The sequence below is a fragment of the Balaenoptera borealis genome, assembly GCF_965194805.1.
Source record: "Balaenoptera borealis genome assembly, chromosome: 1".
In the NCBI taxonomy this organism is placed as follows: domain Eukaryota; kingdom Metazoa; phylum Chordata; class Mammalia; order Artiodactyla; family Balaenopteridae; genus Balaenoptera; species Balaenoptera borealis.
In genome coordinates, this window is record NC_138860.1 from 157,860,511 (window position 1) to 157,878,533 (window position 18,023).

An 18,023-nucleotide genomic window follows, 5' to 3' on the forward strand; every position below is an offset into this window, starting at 1 on the left:
ATCTACTTTCATCTCTATAAATTTGCCTATTCTGGCAATTCTGGGAATTTCTTATATGTGGCCTTCTGTTTCTGGCTTCTTTCACTTAGCATAATTTTCAGGGTTCATCCATGTTGTACCATGAATCAGCACTTCATTTCTCTTTATTGTGAATAATATTCCATTGTATGGATATACCACATTTTTTAAAATTTTATTTATTTTATTTTTATTTATTTTTGGCTGCGTTGGGTCTTCGTTGCTGTGCGCGGGCTTTCTCTAGTTGCAGCAAGCGGGGGCTACTCTTTGTTGCGGTTCGCGGGCTTCTCATTGCGGTGGCTTCTCTTGGTGTGGAGCACGGGCTCTAGGCTCACGGGCTTCAGTAGTTGTGGTGTGCGGGCTCAGTAGTTGTGGCTCGTGGACTCTAGAGCACAGGCTCAGTAGTTGTGGCTTGTGGGCTTAGTTGCTCCGCGGCATGTGGGATCTTCCCTGACCAGGGCTCGAACCCGTGTCCCCTGCATTAGCAGGTGGGTTCTTAACCCCTGCGCCACCAGGGAAGTCCCCACATTTTATTTATGTGCTCATCGGTTGATGGACATTTAAGCTGTTTCTACTTTATGGCTATTAAATAATGCTGCTATGAACATTCGTGTTACAAGTTTGTTTTATTGTTTTTGTTTTGCAGACAGAAAGATGCTTGTCTGTCTCCTAGTAGATTGTGAGCTCCTGAGAATAAGGGTCATTTCTATACTGTTCCCTGCTGTATCCCCAACACTTAGCCTATGGTTAGCACTCAGTAAATGTCAGTAAGTGAATACATCCATGCTCTCTAATTCTCTTTCTCCCTCAAGATGTAATAGCAAATTGTGGGGACCTGTTTTAATCCCATAACCCACTCTGCTTGGGTATAACTGTATATACATACATATCTGCCACCCATGCTGAAGCATAAGTTGATGCGTCAGTGTCCTGGACCATGTCCTTTTCATTCCACTGTTGGCCTTTCTCGTGTTAAGTCCTTCACCCAACAACAGGTGATCTGAGAAACTGAGTTGCCCCCATGATGGCAGATACAACCTCTGGCTAACTTGACGCTGAGGCAGAGACCAAATCCACCCTCCCCTCTTCTCCTGAGGAGGGGCCCTGCCTTGTTTTATGCACAGAGGGCTGCATCTGTGGGAGGACCCTGGAGGGAGTGTGGGGCTGGGTGGCCTCCTGGCTCTAGGCCAGGCTGGCTTTGTGAAAGCTCCAGATGCCTGGACCTCTGAGGAGGAGGAGAGGCTGCCCCTGCCCTTCCAGTCAGTAGCCCATATGAACCAAGTCTGTGGAAGAAAAGGAATTTCTAGAACCAGCAGCCTCTAAGAGATTAGTAAAACCAATATTTCTCTTTTCTTTGCACTTGGTGATCACCCTAATAGTTTGAGCCCATAATTAGAATTGGGCTTTATTAGGCTAATTAGGAGGTAGGAACGATGGCAGGAGGGCATGTGGAGATGCATCAGCGTGGTGGGCAGTAAATCTAGGGTTTTAAGAGGTTTCTTCCGTAATCAGGTGGTCTGGAAGGCTGCGGGGTGGCTGGGCCCCTCCCCTCCCTTCCTTCTACTCTCATCACTCCTTGAAGTGGCCTTCACACTTTGCCGTCCTTGTCCTCGATGCTGGCAGTGGCACTGGGATATGGGGGCTCCGGAGGGAGGGAGGAGACCCCACCCGGAGCTTCATTGCCTATGCACGCGCCGTCCAGCCTGGCGGCATGATTACCTTGCTGAGAAATCCGTCCAGGCGCAGGGCTGCTGATAGCAATCATTGATTAAGAGGGTAATTGTCCTGAAAATTCAGATTGATCAGAAGGCAGAAATGATAACTTGTGTAACTGTGTTTAAAGCCACGTCCTGTCAATAGAAGAGACTGAGATGTATCGCGCCAAGAAGGGGGCAGAACGGATGGGTGTGTGCAGGCGGCCGGGCGCTGCCATCCTTCTCTCAGGGCTGAGCAGGATGTTTCTTGTCAGTAACCTGGACTATTGGAGATTCAATCACTTTTATCTCCCCCTCTCTCTCAATCCAAATGCCTTTTCATATTAGGAAATTAGAATCGGCCCTGCTCATGCAAGATTTATTAGCTCTGCTGAGCAGTCGCACTGAAGAGTAAATGATTTTGCTTTGCTGGAGCTTTTTACACATTAGGACCCAACTTCTTCCCTGCTCTGTGCCACCGGCTGCCTCGAAGAGTGGGCTCTAGAACCAGGCACTCAGAGAGTGAGCTTTTAAAGTCTGGTTTGCGGGGAGAGCATCACTCGGGTCTGGCTTCTCGACCTGCCAGAGATCCTGTTGTGTCTGGCTGACTTTCTTCTATCTGACCTCCGACAGGTCCCTTACTGAGGTCTAGGTTGACTCTCTCTGCTGCAGGGGCCAAGCCTCCTGAGGGGATGAGGTTCACCCCTGAGTTGGATGGCCTGGTGGAGGCATACCTTGGGGGAGGCCCTGAGACTGTGTATTGGGTAAAGGTAGAGGATAGAGGGGCCGCCGTGACTTCTCTTCCTAGGGCCTGGGACTGTCCCACTGTCAGGGGTGGGGCATCTTTCTGAGCCCCTGGGGAAGCTGATTAGAGCAAGTTTAGGGGTGTCTGGGCCTGCTGGCTGCCTGTGTCTAGAAGGCTGCAGGCTTGACTGGCTGAGGCTCCCTGATCTGCCAGCAGTGTGGGCTCTTAGCAAAGGAAGGGCCTCTGGGCTCCATGCTTCTGGAGCTCTGCTGTGGCCTTGGCCTCGGAGGCAGTGTGGTTCTGTGTGCCAGCTGGACCTAGCCTGTCCTGGAGCCCAGGGTACCGGTGGGCTAGGTTGGTTGTAGGGAGGACCATTCTCCTTCAGTGAGACTGTATCATTCTCTCTCCTTCTTGCCCTCCCTCTTCAGCCCCCCACCTCCTTGGGTCACTTGGACCCGTGGACAAATTTCAGTCACTGTCACTATTTCAGCCTTCTCTATCGTAGGTGTCTGATCCTGGAGGCCTGGTAGAGCAGGTGACAGTGTGGACAGTCCTTCTGATATGGGGCTGAGGGAAGGTTAACAGAACTTCTGGATTTTTGGTGGATGGGATATGATCCCTACTTTGCTCTTTGACTTGGCCCTATGAAGCCTCCTTTTCTCTGGACTTTCCCCAGGCAGAGATATAACTGGGCAAACCTGAGAGTTGGGACTGGAGGTGATGGGGCCCCCAGGAGTGAATGGTGGGAGTAGGTGGCAGCCATTTTGATCCAAAAGGAGGGCTGTGTTTTGGGGCAGAGGGTAGAGGCAGACTCTTTGGAGGAAAGTATCTGGCAGGTGTCTGCAAGATATTCCCTAGGAGGGATCTGCCTCTCAACAGATCACAAGGCCACCAGCTTTCTACTGAGGGTCTGCTTTGGGTCTTTCCTGTCTACTACCAGACTCTGTCCTTGGAGAAGCCTTGACTTTCTTGGAAGGCTCTTCCTACTAGACTGGATTGGGCAGGGCAGACATTCCTTCTGCATACGTGCACCCCACCTCCCGCCATGAGGGTCTGCTGAAGAAGAGAGTGGTCCAGGGAGCTTGGTGCAGCCCCGCCTCCCTCCACTCTGATGGACTGTGAAGGGAGTGGGTGCACAGGGCCGAGAGAGCTTCCCCATGCGGAGTGCTTCTGCCTCTGCCTCTGAGCTAGGCTTGCCAGTTGCCTAGGAATACTTTGCAGTCCAGAGGGAGGGTCGAGCCTTGTTTGGCTTAGTCTTCTGCTAGACCTAGTTCAGGCAAAGTCGAGAAAGAATGGAAGCGCCATGGGCAGCTTGGACCTGGGACTAGAGAACTCAGAAGACAGACTGCCAGTGGAGTGAGGGAGACAGATAGTCACTACAGGGTAATGTGAATGCTGTTGCCTTCCAGAGCCCTGAAGAGGGAGTGCTGAATCCTCCTGGGAGAGCTCAGCCGGGCATCCAGAGGGGGCCCCTTGAACTGAGTCTGAGAGGAGGATGGGAAGTATGCCGTGGAGACAAGTCTGGGCAAGCACGTGGGCAGGGAGAACAAGAAGCATCGCAGGTCAGTTGTGTTAGGGCTAGGGCTGGGGCCCAGTGGGGTTTATTGTCCCTGGTACACTTCTCCATCAGAATTTGGAGGTATGGGCCACACCTTGGTTTTAGCAAGCTTGAGAGGTGCCTACTTTCACATCTAGCTGAGCTGCTAGCAGCTGGGGGCCTTGGATTGGACCAGCTAGGGCCTTAGGTTGGAAAGATGTGCAGGACAGAGCCTTCGGGGATGGGCCCCAAGCCCCCTCTCTGCTCTGTTCCCTCTCCTCTTCTGCCTAAAGAGCAGGGAAGGGGCAGGGGTTTGTGCTAAGGGAACAGTTCTGGCAAAGCTTTAGGCCAGCTCGCTCCGCCCCTTTCTAAGCCCCTGCCCAGCCCTGTCTCATGCCCAGACCCAGCCCTGCCGCCAGGGGCCCGATTGGTTCCCTGGGCCTGGTAGGGAGGCTGGGAGGAGACCGGGAAGCCAGGAGACTCATTTTCACTGGAATTTGACCTAAAGCAGGATTGGAAGGGAAGAAAAGAATTTGAACAAAAGTGCAGGCAGGAAGGAGCTGTTAACGAGCCTTTCTTTCTCTTGGGGACAGAGCACAGCGCATAGCGGGGCGCTGCCGCCGCTCTCCTCGTGGCTCTCTGAGACCGCTGCAGTCTCTGGCCGCTGCCTGCTCTCGCTCGCTCTCCTTTTTTCCCTCTCCTCTTTCTCAGCTCTCTCTATTATGGGGACTTGCTCCAGCTCTTTCTCTCTCTTCTGTCTCTCCTTTTGTTCTCTCTTTGTCTATTTATCACACTGTGAAGGTTGAAAGAGATGTTATTAATCTGGGAGAATGAAGGCAGGATTAGTGGTATGAATCGGATTTTGAGAGGTGTAATGATAGAAAGACTCGCTCGGCTGGCGGCCTGCGTGAGCTTGATAAATGGGGAGCACTCCAGACTGACTCGCGCCTTCCTCCGCGCTGTGCGCCCTGCCCGCTGGGGCGTGCCGCGCTCTCAGATCTGCCAGCCAGCCCACCCCGCTCCTACCTGAACCAGAGCAAAAAGCCAAGGGTAAAGCAGACACAAATATCTCCCATCGCACTTGGAGACATCATTGCTTTCAGCACCCTTTTCAAGCGGAGGCCTGTTGAGTTCTCAAAGGACTGTGGGCAGAGGGAGTGGGGACCCAGACTTCTGTCTGCTTCTAGGGCCTGTGTGGGTGGAACTTCCCTCCTGCCCCTGAAATGGATGTCAGAGGTTGGAAGTGATGAGACAGTCCCTAGACTAGTCAAGCAAGAGTACCAGACCATATGTAATAGGTTATTAAGCAAAGTGCTGTTGGGAGAACTGTGGAGGTCAGGGTGGCACGTGGAGGAGGGAGGAAGAAAAATCAGGAAGGACTTCCTGAAGGTGGTGTCCTGGCAGACAGGATTTGGAGAGGGTAGAGGAAGGCCAGTGTTCCAGGTGGGAAAATAGCATAAGCAAAGATTGGGGGATGGCAATAAGCCTGACTCTTCTGGGAGGCTGAAGAGCCTCAGAACTGGTGAATTTCAGACCAGGAAGGGACCTAAGAAATCAAGTAATTAAGCAACCTGCCCCCACCTTTAAGTTTTTAAAGTATAGTTGATTTACAGTGTTGTGTTTGTTTCAGGTGTTCAGCAAGGTGATTCGGTTTTATATATATATATATATATATATATATATATATATATATATATATTCTTTTTCAGATTCTTTTCCTTTATAGGTTATTACCAGATAGTAAATATAGTTCCCTGTGCTAAACAGTAGGTCCTTGTTGTTTATCTATTTTATATATAGTAGTGTGTATCTGTTAATCCCAAACTTCTAATTTATCCCTCTCCCCCACCCCCCAGCCCCGTGTTTTCCAAAGAGGAAACAGGCCTGGAGACTGGAGTTGCCATTTCCTGAAATGATTTTCTATTCCAGTCCTGTTCCGTGTTCTAAAGGTGCCCCTTCCCTTATCCTTGGACGATACAGTGAACCTTTCCCTCTTCTCTCCTTAGTGGCTTTAGTCACAGCCTTTCACCCTTCATCTTTGCGACCGGAAGCTCCTGGCTTAGGTTCACTGCTGCTCAGGGTCCTCCTCACACGCCTGCCCGCCGCCCGATCTGCAGTCTCTGTGGGAAGTGCTGTCTGTCCCAGCCTGCTGCGGGTTGTGCGGTGAGGAGAGGACTAGGAGCAGCACTCCGCACGCCGGGCTCCAGATGCCTCGGGCCTGAGCACTGTCCTCCTTTCTGTCTCTACTGCAGTTCTCTCTAACCACTCTCTATCGCAGTGACCAGGCACTTACTGACATCTGTTTCCTTGCAAAGGACTGTGAGTTCCACAAGGACAGGGTCTGCGTGTGATTCAGTTGAGTTGCCAGGGTCGGGCAGGCCTTCAGTAAGTGTGTGAATCTTACAATGAACCAATGAGGTCAGTTGCTCTCTTGCAGTTTCTTTCTCTCCTTCTAGATAAAAAAAATGGTCCCCGGTTCCCAGGCCTGTCTACCCTTGGGAATAGGGATGGGTAGGTGTGCAAAGGAACTAACTTTTGATGCTGGTGGAGCACCCAAGATCGCATAGCATGGCAGTGGTAGATACTTGGATGGCTTCCCATCGCCTTAGGAAACAGTACAAAACCCTCATCGTGTCCTATGAGGCCCTGGATTTTCCTGCCTTCCTCATTAGCCTCATCTCTTGCTGGCTTTCTGTGCTCCAGGGACACTAGCATTGACTTGATTCCTTCCAAGTGCTGTTTGCCTAAAGGCCTCAGCACGTGTCATTCCCCTGTTGCCTTCCTGTCAGTCAGTTTCTGCTGACCTGTCCTGAGTTCCCCAGCTAGGTCAGATTCCTCTCTTCCATCCTATAAACAGCCTGCCTTTCTTCTTTGAGCCCTTATGATAACTTAATGATTATTTATGTTGCTATTTATTTAACATGGGCTTTCTCTAATAGACTGGAAGCTCTCTGAGGACAGTACTGTGTCTGTATTGCTACAAGTACACATATGGCCTGGCATATAATAGGCTCTCATAGTAATGTTTGTTGTGACTAAGTCGGTGTGAGCCTGAAGTCCACACTGTTTCATCGTGTCACATCCGGGTAAAGTGAAGGTGGAGATGACAATCCTGGTGAAGAGGCCAGGATGTTGGGTGTGCCCAGAGAGAAGTCTCTTTGGGCCTTAGCTCTGGAGGCTCTAGTGTTCAGCCGTCCCATCTCTCAGCCTTCGTTGTTTCTGTCCAAACATCAGAAAAGAGAAGGGCCTCATTGACCCTAAAGGCTTATTCTCTTCCTGGGTGAGCTTATCCACTCCTGCAGTTTCCTGCGCCCCCCATGTGCTTTCCTAGGACTTTCTTGTTTCAGCTCAGACCATGGAACTGAGCTCCTGGCCTGCATATCCACCTTCCGCAGCCACCCCACCTTGGATGTCCCATTGAAAGCCATCTTGGTCCTTCTCAGTTATTCCCCCTCTAAGGCTGGTTTCTCCCTTGGGGCTCTTGTAGGATATCAGTCCCCCACCATGTTTGAGTTGACATGTCTCTCCTTCTAGTTTGGAAGCTCCTTTTTTCTTTTTTTTAAGTCTTTATTGAATTTGTTACAATATTGCTTCTGTTTTATGTTTTGGTGTTTTGGCTGTGAGGCATGTGGGATCTTAGCGCCCCAGCCAGGGATCGGACCCGCACCTCCTGCATTGGAAGGCGAAGGCTTCAGCACTGGACCGCCAGGCACGTCCCTAGCTTGGAAGGCAGCGAGCGGCCTAGTGTGCTTTATCCCCAGCACCGGGCACAGAGCTTGGCACATGGATTTGCTCATTAAGTGTGTGTTACATGAGCAAGCCAACAAAGAGGGAGGGAGGTCTGGGATGAAGGTTTGAGCACCCTTTCCATTTTCCTAGGGAGAAAGAAGTGAAGGTGTGTGTGCTGGGTGCCAGCATGTACCTGCCTTCGTTTGTGAGGGCTGGGTGGCCGTGGTGGTGGTGTCACATGCTCAGTAAAGGCTTATATTTTAATTTGGAAAGGACTTTAGAAACTTAAAGTGCTTTGCCTAAGTGCTGACTGCTATTAGTGTCTCCTTTTTATTAGGAAAAAGGACATGATTTTTCTCTTTCATCTTCAGGCCTGTCCAACTTCTGAGAGTCAAACTTAGCAAAATGCCTGCCCCTCACTGAGGACTAGTTACATGCTAAGTTCAAAGCTTTGGACTTAAAACACAAAATTCTGCTTTGCAGACTGGTTTCTGACACCCCTGAGGGGATTAGTCCTGACAGCTCAGTATCAGGAAGGGGGTGGGAGAGACAGGGTCATTTGACATAGTTCAGGCTGCAGTCCCAAGCCCCTCCCTTCTCCATATAGGCCTGGGTGGGAGGACATAAGAACTTGGACCATCTGGGGGGATGGGAGAACGGCTCCAGTGGTTATCAGAAATCCACTTGTCATGCAGTAGTCAGGGCCAAACTTCAGAGGGAGAATTGGGGAGGAATGGCCTCAAGAAGAATTGGGTCTGTTCAGCTCAGGGATGATAGGATTGAGAGGCAGAGACATCACAGCTGCTGGACTTGGTGATGTTAAGAGCTGCCAACACAAAGGGCTAGGTCAAGGGAGGGAGTATGTGTAGCAATAGTAGGAGGAATTCTGGTCTAGGAGGCCATGAGACAGGAACTTGCCTTGTGCCCTACAAGCACCTTTGAGGGCCTTGCTGGTATGAAGGAAAGGTAACAAACACCCCTCCCCATGGAGAAGATTTGGCTCTGCAATGGCAGGAGGCCTGGCAGGCCCGGGTCTGCCAGACTTCTCTCTGGGCACACCCAACATCCTGGCCTCTTCACCTGCCTTGTTGTTGGCCCTCTCTGTGTGGCCTCTGCCCCACGCTCTTTCCTGAGCAGCCACAAGACAGACAGCACCCTGGTCTCAGTCTGGCCTATGTCTGCCAGCCCCAGATGCTGAAGGCTCTGCCCATGGCTGAGGTACTGGGAGGTGGGAGCTTTGGCCCATTCTTGCTAGTGCCCTGCAGTTCCCATCTCCTAATCGGGCCCTAATCTGGGGGAGCTAGGGCGGGGGTGGGGTGGGGGGAGTACCTTGAGCCTTCTGCCTTAACTGAATTTCCATACCTCCTGTTGTTAATTATAGAGATGTAATAATGCGATTAGTGCACGATTAAAAAAAATCCCTGATATGATTACCATGGATTTAATATCACATGATATATCATTATATCGTTATGCAGTGACAGATGTAATTGAAATACACTTATTGGAGCCGGGGGTGGTGTTTCATTCAATCCCCAGCACCCCGGGGAGGAAAGGGCTGGCTCAAAAGAAGCAATGGGAGAAGAAATTGTAATGAAAACAAAGAAAACCCACAATGTAGCTCTCACTCTGGGCAGCTGGCTCAGACTGACGTGCTGCCTTGACTCTGTGGCGGTGCATGTGGAGCCCCAGACAGGCCAGCCTCTTCTGTGGAGGCTCAGGCGGCACAGCTCAGGATCCTGCTCCTTATCTGGTTCTCTCCCCAGAGACCTCAGTGTCCCCAAGTCCACTCTGACTCAGCAGTGAAGCAAGGGCTCTGGGAACATGAGGAAGATTGCTCTACCTAAAAATAGACTCAGTACCCAAGGGATCAAACTGCGCTGGCAGCTGTCTTCCAAATGTTGTGGGTCCTGGACCTGTAGCACAGCCCCTGCCTTTGCTGTGGTGATGGTCCCGTGTACTAGAGGCAGCTGTCCTGTTGTAGGCAGTGAGCAGGAAGGTTAAGTACACAGAGAAAATAATTATTCCACTCAAGTGCTGTTGATGGACAGAGGCGGCAGCAGCTCTGGTGCCCCTGAAGTATGTTGGAAGCCAGGGAACACTGTGAAAATGGAGAACTACCAGCTGGAGGTAGGAAGGATGGGTTTGTGTCACCTGATGGGAGTGTCCATCCTTTTGCTGCTATAGCCATGCTGGCCAGGTCTCTGCTGGCCCGAGGAATGGAGTCAAGACCACCCATAAGACCAAAGAGTTCAGAAAAGGAGAAGGGAGACAGGGCCACTCTCCCTTTCTTTCCTAACCCAGGCAGCTGAGCCCCCAGTTCCAAGGATGGCTGGGGGTCGGGTGGGATTGCTGTTCTGCTGGGCAGGATCACAGTGGTTCCTGAAGGAGACTGAATAGGATTGGCAGGAGCAGCAACTCTGAAAACCAGGCCCTTCTGCCTGGCGGAATTATATCCAGAGAGATGCTTTCCTGCCCTTCCCTCAAAGGAGGCCGTTCAGAGAGAGCAGACAAAGCCCCACCCTGAGAGTCTCCCAGCATCATGGGGTAACCGATTTGTAAACAAATCTAATAATACAGATGCTATTCAGAGTCTGGGTGGGTTTAAGGAAGGGACAAGTCAGGAAAGGCCTGGTGATGGAAGATACTTTTGAATTGGGTGTTGAAAGAAGAGTATGTGTTCATTAGGGGAAAAAAGTGGGAGAAGGCAGAGGGCATACTAGGTAGGCTGAAGGAATTGCTCGAGTAGAGTCTTGGGGGCATGAAACAGCAATCTCAGGACTTGGTGAGAGGTAAGGAAGAAGAAGGAAGCAAGGCTGGCCCCCACATTTCTGGTAGACCAGGTAGGTGGTAAGGGTTTTCACTGGGACTTGGGAGCCCAGGAGAAGGAGCACTTTGGAGAGGAGATGTTGAAATTGGTTTTAAACCTACTGAGAATGAAGTGCCTGAGTGGAATCCAGGTGGAAGTGCCCGGTAGGCAATAGACTATATATGTTTGACACTCAAGTAGTGGCAAAAAATACCAATTTGCAAGTTGGAGAGGTTGAAGACCAGGGAGTTTAAGAAATCACCCAGGGAGAGTGGTAGAGCACAGACAGAAACAGGAAGGGGACATGCATAAGCCCACACATGACCAGATGAATGAGGCTCTACAGGAGACTGTGAGGAAGATGTCAGAGAGAGGGGAAAACTCAAAGAGTAGGGTGTTGAGAAAAATCAAAGGAGAAGGATTTCAAAGATGTGAAGCAGGCTGCAGGGTGGCAAAGGCAGCAAGAGCCTGAAACTGTCCATAGACGTGGGCAGCATGGTGAGGACTGTTGACCTTCACTGGAGCTAAGTGACATGATAAGGCTGGCAACCAGACTGCAGGGGTTAAGGGCTGTTGGGGAGGTGAGTGGAGACAGCCTTGAGAAGTTTGGTTGTTAACAGGAGAACAGGCAGTAGCTGGATGAGGATGTGGAATGAATGGAAGACTTTCAAAATAATTATCTAATACTTACATAACTTTCAAAGAGCCAGGCATCGTTTTAAGCACTGTGCATGCAATAACTCATTCACATCAACTCTATGGGGTAGGAACTGTTTTTACCCCCATTTTACAAAAAGGAAACTAAGACACAAAAAGTTATGTAAAGATGATAGAGATTCAAGCATACGCTTGAATGCTAACGGAAAGGAGCCAGCAGAAATGGGGAGGTTCAGAATTTAGAAAGAAAGGGGATACTAGATGAAACAGGGCCTGAGGAGGTGGAAAAAGAGTGAGATGTACAGCACAAGTGTGGGCTTGCCCTTAGACTGGAAGTGAGGTGTCTCTTCCATTAGAACAGCATTGGTGCACGAGCAGGTGGGGAAGGATACAGATGCATTTGTATATGAAGGGCATGCAGTTGGAAGAGTTCTGCCTAGCAGCTTTTATTTTCTTTGTGAAAGTAGGAGGGGAGTAGGGTGGTTGGATACCATTGAGGGTTGCTAAGATAGTGATCTTGGATCTATAGTGGCCACTTTCTATACAGAACAGTGACTTCTTTCCAGCATCACTGAGCTCAAGTGCATGTGTGGTGAAACAGAGTCATGTTGGGGTTTCTTAGGGAAGATATACTAGGATAAATGGGCAGGGAAGTTGAAGATTGGGCTGGTTGAAGTCATAGATTCAAGAGGTCTAGGTTTGGTAGAAAAGGGCTAGAAGGGGATTGACAGACGAGGAAAAAAAGCAAGAGTAGAGGGAGAGAGGGTTCAAAAGCTGGAAGGACAGAGGCTGCGATCAGAGTGGAATCTGTCATTGTATGATTCCAGAGGGAGAGCAGTGCTGGGTAATAAGGCCCAGGGTGTGGCCCCAGGGACAGATGGCTGAAATTGGTAGAGGAGAAGGTCATTAGAGCACAGGGAGCTGAGAAATCAAGAGGCTAGATGCATGAGTGGGTTTATCCTGTAGATACTGAAGTTACCCAGAGTGATGATGATTTGGAATGAGGTTCCAGAGAGAGAGGAAGAATTGTCTAGAAGCAGCCAGAAAGAGGAAGTTGAAAGTATTGACACAGTGTATCCAGAAGTGAGTAGGCATTAGTTTTCCAGAACTGCTGCATAACTTATCACCCAAAACTTAGTGACTTAAAACAACGACAGCTGTTTTATTATCTCTCGTGGTTTCTATGAGTCAGGAATTCAGGAAAGACTCAGTTAGGTAGTTCTGGCCCAGGTTCTCTCATGTATTTGTGGTCAGTGACTGGAGCTGGCACAGTGTGTGGGTGGAGCAGCTGGGGGCTGGCTGGGCATCTCTCTTTCTTCACCTAGTCTCATGGCTTCTCCATGTGGTCTCTCCTTGTGGACTAGTTTGGGCTTCCTCACAGCATGGCTGCCTTGGAGCAGTCTTACCACTTACAAGCAGCTCAGGGCTCCAGGGAAAATGTTCCAGCGAGTGAGGAGGAAGCTTCCTCAGCATTTCTGAAATAGCCTTGAAATCACATCGCATTACTTCTGCATTACTGTTTTGGTTGAAATAGTAAAAAAAAAAAAAAAAAAAGCCCACCCTATTTCAAAGGGAGAGGTATAGACTCCCCCCCTTTTCTAATGATTTTTTAAAAAATTAATTAATTTATTTATTGTTTATTTTTGGTTGTGTTGGGTCTTTGTTGCTGTGCGCAGGCTTTCTCTAGTTGCGGCGAGCGGGGGCTACTCTTCATTGCGGTGCGTGGGCTTCTCATTGCGGTGGCTTCTCTTGTTGTGGAGCACGGGCTTCAGTAGTTGTGGCACATGGGCTCAGTAGTTGTGGCTCGTGGGCTCTAGAGCGCAGGCTCAGTAGTGTGGCGCACGGGCTTAGTTGCTCCGCGGCATGTGGGATCTTCCCAGACCAGGGCTCGAACCCGTGTCCCCTGCATTGGCAGGCGGATTCTTAACCACTGTGCCACTAGGGAAGTCCTAGACTCCCCCTCTTGATGGCGGGTTTATCAGAGTCATATTGCAAGAAAAGCATGTGTGAGATGGAAGATAATGTTATGACAGTCAGTGGAAAATACAGTCTGCCATGATCGGTGTTAAGCTGAACCTGGAAAAGGGAGAGGGACCAGCATTCTCAAAGGCAATCTGCATTTTGGGTGATGGCACCAAGAATATTTGGAGGTGGCAGTGGGAGTGGGTGTTCCTGAGTGACCTCAGGTATACCGGGGAGAAAGAACTATCATCCCATCTTATAGTACAGGAAGTTGAGGCTCAGAGAGGTTTAATAACTCATCCAAAGTTATGGTGCTAATAATTGGCAGAATTGGGAACCAGTGCCTGAGCCTGAACACACTGCCTTTCCATGAGGCCTGGGCTGCTGGGTACGCCATCCTCATGTATACTTGTTGCCTTGGTGCTTGGTTCACCAACTATAGATGTGCTGGCCAGTTAAAGAAAAGGTTAGGTAGTAGTTATGTCTGTCAGACTCTCTCTCCCCCCATCCTCCAGAGTATCACCTCTATATCTTTGCCTGTTGGGTGTTTATGGGGAAGGCAAGTGATTTGATTTGGTTCCTCCTCTTGGGAAATGGCCCTTCAGCCTTAGGCCCACAGGGTAACCTCATGGGGAGGATGGATGGGTCAGATGTGCTGCTGCCAGCTTGCAGGCTCTGGGTTTTCTGGAAGTTGCAGAGCAGTTTGTGCTTCTCTTTGCGGTCTGAGCTGGGTTCTAGACCCAGCCACTGCCCTGCCCACTCTGTGTCCACCCAACTCTCAGGGCCCTGGTAAGGTAGCAAATGGGTGGGCAGAGACACCCTAGCAGCTGTCGATGCCTCTTCTTTCCTCTTTGAAGGATCTGATGCTGCTGCCAATGAGGGCTACTTCATCTATTAAACCCAATACACTTGTCGCAGCTGCTAAGCCCCCGTAAGCCGCCAGGCGCAGTGTTTGTGATGGGACTGACAGTGCATGGAGGAGGCTGATTATACACGATTCCATTTCGCGGGCCCAGCAATGTAATTTCACAGGGCGATCAGCGTTTGCATGTAATAGCAGGCTGTGCTGAGGTGTCAGAATATTAAAGGCGCTAATGGCAAAGCTCCCTGTTACACAGGGGGCCACCCGCCGCGCCTACAGCAGGGCTGCGCGGCAGGCCCGTCGCAGATGGCTGGCCACTAAGCTAATGGGGCAGCAGCCAAGGCGGGCAGAGCCGCGAGAGGGGAGAGCCAGCCGGGAGCAGCCCGGCACCTGCTTCCCTGCGCATGGAAATTACAGCAGCCCAGGGGAAGGAAAGTGTGTTCCTGCCTGGCACAGGGCTGGGGTGGGTGGTTTGGGAGGCCCAGCATCTTTCACCCCGACTCTACCTGCCCTGGATAGGACTCCTCTGTCATCCTTCCACCTGCCACACCCTCTGGCCAGGAAGCCACAGATGGGCAGGTTGGGCCCTGGTAGCTGGGAAAGGTGCAGCTAGAGAAGTGGCACCCAGAGAATTTGGAACCAGAATGGGAAAGGGGCCCAGGCACAGGCTTTGGCTCTTAAATTTCTGCCCAGCACTGATCAGGGTCAGAAAGCTTTTGGGTCCCTTACCCCACACCCCAAAGGCTGGCAGAAGAGAGGGAGGGAGTGGGGATAGGAAGTAGGTGGGAGAAAGGGGGTAGACAATATTAGGGCCCCTTGACTGATGACAGTGGCCAGTGTTGCACAGAGCTGGGAGGCAGCCCTCAAGATATTTTCTCCTTCCACCCACGTTGGCTGCCCCAGCCACACCCCAGCCTTTGCCTGTTCTCATCAAGCTTGCTCCTGTTATTCTCCTTTGTCCTTGCTGTGTCTTCTTCCTGGTGCCTCCAGTACCACTTCCTCCAGGAAGCTCTCCTAGCCATCTCCAACCCCTCATGGGCCTGTCTTTCTCCATTGTGCTTGTGGGCAACCCACAGGGGACAGCCTCCCCAGTCCTCCTGCTCTGATGGTTCTCTGGTCCCAGCCTTGACTTCTCAGCCAGAATCTCTGAGATATAGCCCACATCACCTTGCCCTGAGCTGGACTCCTGGGAAGGCTCTGCTAAGATTCACAGATGGATGTAATCTCTCAGGGAGGATGCCTGAAGGGAGTAGGGAATGGAAGGATGGGCTGAGTCACCTGAGGGAGAGTTTGGTGGGTGTGTGTACTCGTGCTTGATGGTGTATATATCTGAGGTTGGGGGGAGTAGGGGAGGGACTTTATAATGGAGTGCTGTGGGTGGTGGGCATGTGGGTACGGGCTCACAGGGGCAGCAGGTGCAAGATGCAGACCACACATTGATAGGAGCACAAATTGTGACAGGACCCTGTGTTCTCTGGGTGGCTCTCTGCTGGCTGTGCCTGAGGGGTACCCGGGATAGCAGGAGTGGAGGGGAGCTTGTGGGGCTGTGCCCTGGTACTGTGCCTAGGGGGGGTTCCACGAGGCAGGTGGTCACGTCTGAAGGTTCAGCTCTGCAGAGGTGCATGGCAGTACCTGGAAGAGATATGCCAGGGTTCTCAGCAGGGGCAGCAGGGCGAGAGCCCAGGCTGAAGGAGAGCAGTTTTAATTAACCGTTTTTAATATCATTTTGGACTTTGGCTGGTATGTGAAGGCCCCGCTGGAAGCAGCATTTGTAAAAATTAAATCCCTCTTATTAGGAGCTTGGCAGACCCATGTGCACGTGCCTTCCCCTCCCCCCGCCCATGCCCCCCTGAGGAAGTGCTGGATGAGGCCATGTCACGGCAGCAATTGGTTATCACGCCTTATCTGGGAATACGAAACTGTGCGGCATGACACCCGCGGCCGTGGTGGAGACGCCAATTCATCTCGCCTCGGCTCTGACAAGCTAGACTGCCCTTCCTGAAAGGCATTCGTCAGGCGGGACCGGGCTGCCGCCTTGCCTCGTACCCCTGTTTTCCCCCCGTGGGTCCCCGCTTGCCCTGGACCAGCCAGGCCCAGTCTGGCCCTCCTGGTCTCTGCTGCCCTCCACCCCGCTTCCGCACATCCCCGTCTGCAGAAGATCTTGGGGAGTCATAATTATAATAATAATCTAATCATGGTGACGCATCGGGGCAAGCGCCTAATGTTATCTGAAGTGGTCTTCCCGCTTAGCTGCGATAAGACTCAGGATGACGTGCAGATAACGCTGAGCTGCCCTGTCCCCGAGCCGCAAGCGGAGCAGAGGGGCCTCCGCAGCCCTGCCGCCCGCCCGCCGCTTTAAGCCGGGAAGCGGCAGCACCTGCTAATGCAAGTGTTTAATATTTGATGGGCTGGGATAAAGCAGGATCACCTTCGAATTGAATTGAGTGTCAGCCGAGAATCTATTACTGAAATTCGGGTGTGATTTGACAGCAAAGTAGACGATGTTATTCTTCACTAGTTACTGCAATCTTCTCCCCGACATCACTTAAATATTTTTTTCTTTGCTTGAGTAAACACACATTATCCTTCTTTTTTTCCCCCTTCCTTCCCTTTTTCCTTTTTAGAGGGGGAAAAAAACCCATCCAGCTCGCCTTCTCCAGGCTGATAGAGTAGATTGTTATTTCTTTATTTGTCCTATTAAATGGAATTTCTGATCGTTTAATCCGCCCTTTGTAAGTGATTTTAAAGTACTTGAAAGCCAGCCCGCCACTGCTCTCTGGCCCACTGCGCTCCAGCCGCGGCCCTGACCACGCTCAGCAGCTCCTCCAGCTGTGCACCGCCCACTGGCTGTTCTCCTTGCTGCCTGTGTCCCAGCTCTGCCCTGGCTCCAAGCCAGCGTCCTCTCCCCTGTCCTTGAGCCTCACGCTCAGCCCCCGATTTGTGGGTACAGCTGTGGCCTGGGGAAGGGTGGGAGGGTTCGCTGGGAAGTTGGGCTGTGGCTGGTACCTCTGTGGTCAAGGAAAGTGGCTTTGGAGGGGGCTGAGGTTGAAGTACACTGGCTCCTAGCCTCCCAGTGCCCAAGGGGCTGAGGCTTTGGTTCCTGCAGCTGGGAAGGAAGGGTACTAGACCTCTGCCCAGCCCCTTGGTCCTGGCACAGCCTGTGTGTCCAGCCTCCTGTCCTCCATTTTTGACCCCGTGCTGGGCACTCTTCCACTGGGAGGCAGTCTATAGTGGGATGGGGACCTCCTGGGCCCAGTGGTGGGTGGGGGCTCTGCAGTGCCTACCTGACCATGGCTAGCAGTCACCTTAGTTTCACCAGTGGACTCACCATCCAGCTTCTGGAAACTCACCCAAGCTTCATTCCCACTGACCACTGTCCCACACGCTGTCACCTTCCTGCCCCTGGGAGGACAGCCTGGTGTTTGGGGACTTCTAAGGTGAGGAGATGGGCAATGTTTGAAGAGTCAACTAGCCTCGCAAGCCCACTGGTAGAAGCCTGGGACTTGCTAGCAGGCTGAACAGGAATTAAATCCCTGTTGGGCCACTTAATAACATTCTAACACTTATAAGTCTCTTCTTGGCCTCAGTTTCCTCATCTGTGACATCTGGTCATGGAGCCTGTAAGGGATGTAAGAGAAGGTGCTGTCCCTGGCCTGACGTGTGCCCCGCCCCCCCACCATGGAGGTGGGTGGCGGCCAGGGGACAGAGGGGGACAATGGAGTGCTGGGGGCCTGAGCAGATCGATACCCCCAGCACTTCCTTCCCCAACCCCAGGAAAACAATTAAGTACAGATCGATGGGTGGCCGCTTTGAATATGCATAAGTGAGCACTTGACCTTCAGCGAGATCTGCTCCCCACCACACACACACACACACACACACACACACACACACACACACACTTCACATGCTCCCCTCACAGCTGCCTGAGTCAGCCAGGTGAGCTTACCCCTCCTCAGCTGAGCCCCCATGTGGCACAGCTCCGCAGTCTGGCCTGCCTCCAGGTCAAA

General features: G+C 51.5%; 1 protein-coding gene across 15 annotated transcripts in view; it reads left to right on the top strand.

The window, feature by feature from the left end:
• The window catches only part of ERI3 (ERI1 exoribonuclease family member 3), a 128,173-nt gene that overhangs the window by 84,316 nt on the left and 25,834 nt on the right, over window positions 1–18,023 (top strand). The window lies entirely within an intron of this gene.